We start from the raw sequence: 6000 nt of genomic DNA, 5'->3' as shown, positions 1-6000 counted from the left end.
CTGACTTTAATTATTTAGAAAATATAGTTAATTTTACAAATATAGTTCGGTAGCCAGTTTTATGTAAAGTTGGCACACAAGAAGAATCTTTATACCCCCTTTACTTACTTCCTCTTATTAAAAAACTGAAGTACACCAAAGGCATAAGTGGGTTAGCAATAAACCAGAAAGGAAAATTGTTTCCCAAGTAGAATTAGTCCTTCCTGTGACACATAACAAACCAAAAGATGCGAACACCCTCGGTGAGATTTCTTCACATGGTTCCTTTTGGTATCCTTCATCCATGTGGCATGTTTCTGAGCTCTCACATCTTTTAGCCTAAACCCTGATGCTTAGACGTGGCTCAGGGTAGGACTAACGGCCACCCAGAAAACCAGCAAGACTTGTGGGGAGAGGTTGGCCTTACAGCTTCTCTGACTGCAGGGTCAGCCCCCTGGGAGCTGTCCACACCCTCCTGCGAGGAGGCCTCTGAGGATCTTCCTGGTCCCTGTGTAACCTTGGGATTAGAGGGCTTCAGCCTTTCCAGGGCTCTTCAGAGCTGATGCTAGGCAGAACAAGTATGTACCACAACCTGGTGATGAAGCGAGGGTGACTCCGCTGGCCGCTGCCTTAATTTCTGCAGGTGAACTGTTAACAGGCTACTTTTTGTCCGAAGATGTAATTGAAACCTCAAAAAAGGGGGTTATTTTTTCCTTCCTATAGTTTTACAATTTTGCTGAAACACTTTTTTTTTTTTTTTAGTATAACACAGAAAAACTGGATCATGGTAGTTAAACCTGAAATATGTTTTAAGGCTGCCTTTTCATATCCTAAGGGTTTCCCTTGTGGCTAAGCTGGTAAAGAATCCGCCTGCAATGTGGGAGACCTGGGTTCAGTCTCAGGGTTGGGAAGATCCCCTGGAGAAGGGAAAGGCCACCCACTCCAGTATTCTGGCCTAGAGAACTCCATGGACTATTGTAGGCCATGGGGTTGCAAAGAGTAGGACACAGCTGAACAGCTTTCACTTTCATATCCTAAAAATTACAGTGAACAGCCTAAGTTTCAGCAACAAGTCTTAAAGTAGATTCAAGTGTGTCTAATAATCAAATCCTGGTAAACAGACTTGTCGAAGCACTGAGTCAGCTATAAACAACCAACCCAGCCCAAACACAGAAGGTAAAGATTTCATTTTCCTTGCCTGACAACTTGATCCATCAGCCTCTTCAGAGAAGTGACTGGGAAAGGTGTGTACGAGAGTTCAGAAAAGCATGTAAATTTCAGAAGTTATTGCAAAATGACCCGAAGTTTCTCTTCAGCTTGGCAAGCGGTACCAAGACTGGAGCCAGGCCCATGGAGGGTGTGTGCTGTGTGCACACCGTGGCATTAAGATGCAGGAGGTGGCGCCTGCGATCGGCAGGAATCCCAAGGAGTGGAGACAGTTTGCAAGGAGGACTTGGGTTTGACATTTTCCCAACATACACTCGTCACACAGCTGACTCTCTCATTCTATTTTCGGGAGTATAAGATGAATGCAGAGATAATGTTTTGCCTCCTAGCAAGTTCTCTGTTGAGCTAGGAGAAATGATGACACTGTAGCAACCATAATTTTGCTGAAATATCAACAACTTTACTGGCATGTGTGTGTGTGTATGTGTGTGTGTGTGTATAGATCAACCTCGCACATTTAGCGCGCTATCCTCGAATGCACCTAGAATAATGCCACCATCATCCTTCCCCACTCTCTGCTGCTTCGTCCTGCCTTTATTTGTATCTCATCCTTGAACTGTCTCACAGACTTCCCTTCTTCCTTCATAAACTAACACTGCTTTGAAAAATAATAACGCTAAACTCATTAGATTATCTTCTTTTTCTCTTTGGGACTTTTTTTTTTTTTGGATCTTCCTCTTGTTTTTAGATGTTTAATAGTATTTATGCTTCTGGAGAAACTAAATGTTCAAGCACTGCTATAAACTGTGTTCTCTTTAATCATAGAACATAATTAATCATAGGATTACAAATGGGCTTGGTGAGTGTGACTAGGGACCATTTGAACATTTAGCAATTTTATAGGTTAAAAAACAAGTACCCAAAATACTGGGGTCAATGAGTATTATTAGCTTTATGTAAAAGTGAAACACGAAGACAAGCAGCCCCATGAGACAGGGAGATCTGTATCCTTTCCACGTCCCATTCATTCATTGCACAAATGAACCATTTTTGTGGGTTCAGCTTTTCAGGTACTAAATACACGTCATGGGCACAAGAAAATTCATGAACTTCTAGGAGCCCTCCCTCATCTGAGGTTAGAGCCCAGGCAGCCCACCTCCACCACGGAAGGCAGATTTTTCTGTTTTCCTGTTGTTTCTTCTGTGAAGTGAGATGAATTTACTTAATTCCTAATAAAGGTAAATAAAGGGAGAGAAAACCTTTTTGCTGTGCCAGATAAACTGAAGGTGACATTTTATGGGCAGGCCTGAAGACCAAAGGATTGTCTGTGGTCATAAAACTGAGTTACAGCATCTGGTTGTTGAAAAGGCGTTACCTGTAAGCTTCGGGTGAGTCCTTTTGAAGCCGCGGTCCAAGGAGAGCGTGCCCTCCCTAGAGCATGCCCACTGGTGGGTCTGTTCTGCCCAAATAAGTCTAATCCTTCCAGTGACGCCCATTCTAGAGGCCAAGGAACACCATTTCTTCCTTCCCACCAAGCTACGCCTTCCAAAGCTTGGAGTGGAGCTAGCAGGGGAGAGCCATTTCCACTCAAAGTTTAATTTTCAGGAGGGTAAATTCTATTTCCCCATAAATAGAGTTGAAAACACGGGTTTGAAAGGGATTAAGTTGGTGGCCAACCCCATGGTCCATTAGCCTTGAGCCATATCTCTTGAGTGTCTGTGACATTAATTTGTGCATTGGAAGTGCTGGAGTCTATGAGATGAATTATTGCCCAAGTCACTCAGGTATAAAAGTGGAAATTCTTTTAGAAGCTGACTTAGAACAAAGTAAGCCTGTGAGAAAGCCCTTGAGTGGATCAGACCTATTGTCGATGACATCTCAGGTGATCTTGCTGAGAAAACAGAGATGACCTTAAGTTGGGCCCCTCATTTCGGAGTGAAAGTGGAGGCTCCCACATTTAGCACCTGATATTCTGGACCTCCTGAGCATGACTCTGGAAACTCCACACACTGTACAATGTATCCGTTTTCAGTTTGTTTACCTTCTCTTTAATGACTTAACAGAAAAAAACTGCATGATGAAATATATTTTCTCCAAATATATATATATTTATATAATATATAATCTTAGTTAACTCAAAGGTATATACATTGTATAATAAATAATATTTATAAAAAGAGACTTTTTGAATATAAAATCAAAAAGATCAACAACTTCTACAACTTTTTACAAAACTTTGGATACAGCAGGTTGGTAGGAAATTTCTGTTGGATACTATGACCTGACTACGGCGAGAATAATTACAGTGCACTCAATGTACTATTATTAAATAATTACTTGTCAGCTACTTGAATACGCCCCAGAAACATGACTTTATCACTTTTAATATAGAATACATAGATAGGAAAAGACTGTCGTGAAAATTGGTATCCATTCTGCCGAAAGAATTCTCACATAAAGCAAGCATTATCTGGTTGACATGATTTAAAACTTTTTCAGTCTTAAGAGATGAGATGGGGAGGGGCATTTCAGACTCTCTAGAGGGGGTGGCATGAGGATCTTGAGCAGGGCTCGATGCCAGCAGATTCGGGTGTGCAGGCACGGCTTCTAGACGATCGTCCTGGGCGAACCTGCCTGAGCACGTAGGAAGATGGCTTAACCCGGTATCTTAGGTCAGTGTTAGGCAGACCAGAGAGAGAAGGGGGGAAGGAAGGAGTCACTTCGTTCTAGCCTAGGCCCCTATTGCATCTCTTCTGATTCTCCTTAAGGCAGAGCCATTTGCCGCCACTGTGCTCACTTCCCCTAAGACCCTCCAGAGGACCCGCGTGCATCAAGGAGAACTCAGCTGTGAGATGCTCTACCCCAGGGAGCAAGTGACGGCGCCCCACTTTGAACACCTAATCCTGATCCTCGGAGACTGCATGGACTGATGCTATCGGCGCACAGGTGAGGCCTGAAGACCTGTGTGAAGGAACTCTGCGTTTCTGGTTCCTCACACAGACCAAAGGGAGAAGAGGATGTAGGACAGTGTGTCCTCAGAGGAGAGCAAAGGAAGGAAGCATTTGTATCCTCCCCATCTACTGGCCACGGAGTCGGAACTGGAGGAACAGACGGCTGCTCTCCCTCTGACCCTCTGTCTCGTTTATACTCAGGTGACCTACAGTCCAGCTGTTCAACCTGGAGTTTGTATGGAGAATCTGCAGGTGAGCAGGGCTGGGAGGGGCAGCATGGCCCCTTTAAAGACACCACTTTCTTCAGGAAGCCATCTAAGCTGGAGAAGTCTTGCCCCCTACACATAACCTATTTACAACGTTCACTACAGAAAGGGAAAAAAAAAAAAAAGTACTGCGTTAATGGTGGAAACTGCAGAATGGTAGAAAAAGATTTTTGAGATCTGACTGCAGTTCACAAGAGCCTCTCGTGCAGAACAGGGTTACAGAGAAAAGGGGACTGAGAAGAACATACAGCTGCTCTTCAAACGCCCGGAACTCCCGGTTCTTCAAACTCGAAACCTGACTCTAACGATGGCCGTGGCCTCCCTACCACTTGATCCCAGCTAAACTTATGGCTTTTATCAGAATGTGAAAGTCTATCAGATTCGAATGGGAGCAGACAGAGCAAAAGAGACTGCGGGGCTTTGTCCTACTTCCTAACTCCCACCTCACAGGCATCTTGGAATGTCACCGGGAGAAGCCATCGGGAAACAGAATGTTGCCCACGTCGATGTCTTTACCACCAGGCAGAGCAGCTCACCTGAGCCCAGCCTGTTCTGTTGGAGTAGAAGTGGGTTTTTGTTTTCTTTTTCCATTTTTATTTTCTTTAACATGTGCAAAGATAAGCCTCGGGTCTGTCCCTATCAGACCCTGGAGAACTAAAAAAGAAAGCCCCTTCTTTAAAAACCACACACCGTCCAGAGTAGGGGGAGAAACTTGAGATGAGAGAGAGGGAGGGAGGCCCCCCAGGCAGCGGCGGGTTGGGTCCAGGTCATTTACCACACGTGCGTCGGGCAAGAGTCCTGATTCCATGCTGTCTGATGCTGAGGGCCGAGCCCAGCTCTGGGTCCTGCTTCCCGTAGGGCTTCGGTGAATCTGCCCAGCCACACACTTCACCCGTTCCCAGTGCCCTTTGGGAAGCAAAGAGGAAGAATTAGGAACGTGGTGGTTTTCCCAGAGGGACCACCCACAGGATGCAAAGCTCAGAGGCTGTTGGTTCCATGTCTTACTCAGCGTTTCTCTTGAACTGGGAGGTAATGTTGGGGGGGACTCGAGTGGCTGTCCCGTGCTCCTTACTCTCCCTGGGGTAAACCGCTGAGGAAGGGCGTGTGAGCTACAGCAGGGCTTGAGCATCTACACGCTGGGATCCAAATCCTGCTTTCCCACCTTCTAGCCGGACAATAAAAAATGCTGAGCGCCGAAGAATTGATGCTTTCAAACTGCTTTTCGAAGACTCTTTTGAGAGTCCCTTGAACAGCAAAAAGATCAAACCAGTCAGTCCTAAAGGAAATCAACCCCGAATATTCATTGGAAGGACAGATGCTGAAGCTGAAACTCCAATACTTTGGCCACCTGATGCAAAGAGCTGACTCATCGGAAAAGACCCTGATGCTAGGAAAGATGAAAGGCAGGAGAAGGGGATGACGGAGGATGAAATGGTTATATGGCATCACTGACTCAATGGACATGAGTTTGAGCAAACTCCAGGAGATGGTGATAGACAGGGAAGCCTGGCATGCTGCAGTCCATGGGCTCGCAGAGTCAGACACAACTGAACAACAACCACCTTCTAGCTGGGGCTGGGGCAACAGAAAGCCAGTCTAGGTAACTCGCCTGATAGAGGAACCTGCCTTGCATAGAG

At 45.4% G+C, this 6000-nt stretch overlaps 1 protein-coding gene across 1 annotated transcript in view; it reads right to left on the bottom strand.

Moving 5' to 3' along the window:
- Nucleotides 1–3275: 3275 nt before the first annotated feature.
- WNT3 (Wnt family member 3) overlaps nt 3276–6000 on the bottom strand; it is a 53407-nt gene continuing 50682 nt past the window's right edge. Inside the window, exon 5 of the mRNA XM_069542534.1 lies at nt 3276–5269. The gene's annotated coding sequence lies outside the window, so the exon portion shown is untranslated. The remainder of the gene's footprint in view (nt 5270–6000) is intronic.

The sequence above is a fragment of the Ovis canadensis genome, chromosome 11, assembly GCF_042477335.2.
Source record: "Ovis canadensis isolate MfBH-ARS-UI-01 breed Bighorn chromosome 11, ARS-UI_OviCan_v2, whole genome shotgun sequence".
In the NCBI taxonomy this organism is placed as follows: Eukaryota; Metazoa; Chordata; class Mammalia; order Artiodactyla; family Bovidae; genus Ovis; species Ovis canadensis.
The sequence above is the reverse complement of the archived record's forward strand: the minus strand, read 5'-3'. Positions and strand labels throughout refer to the sequence as shown.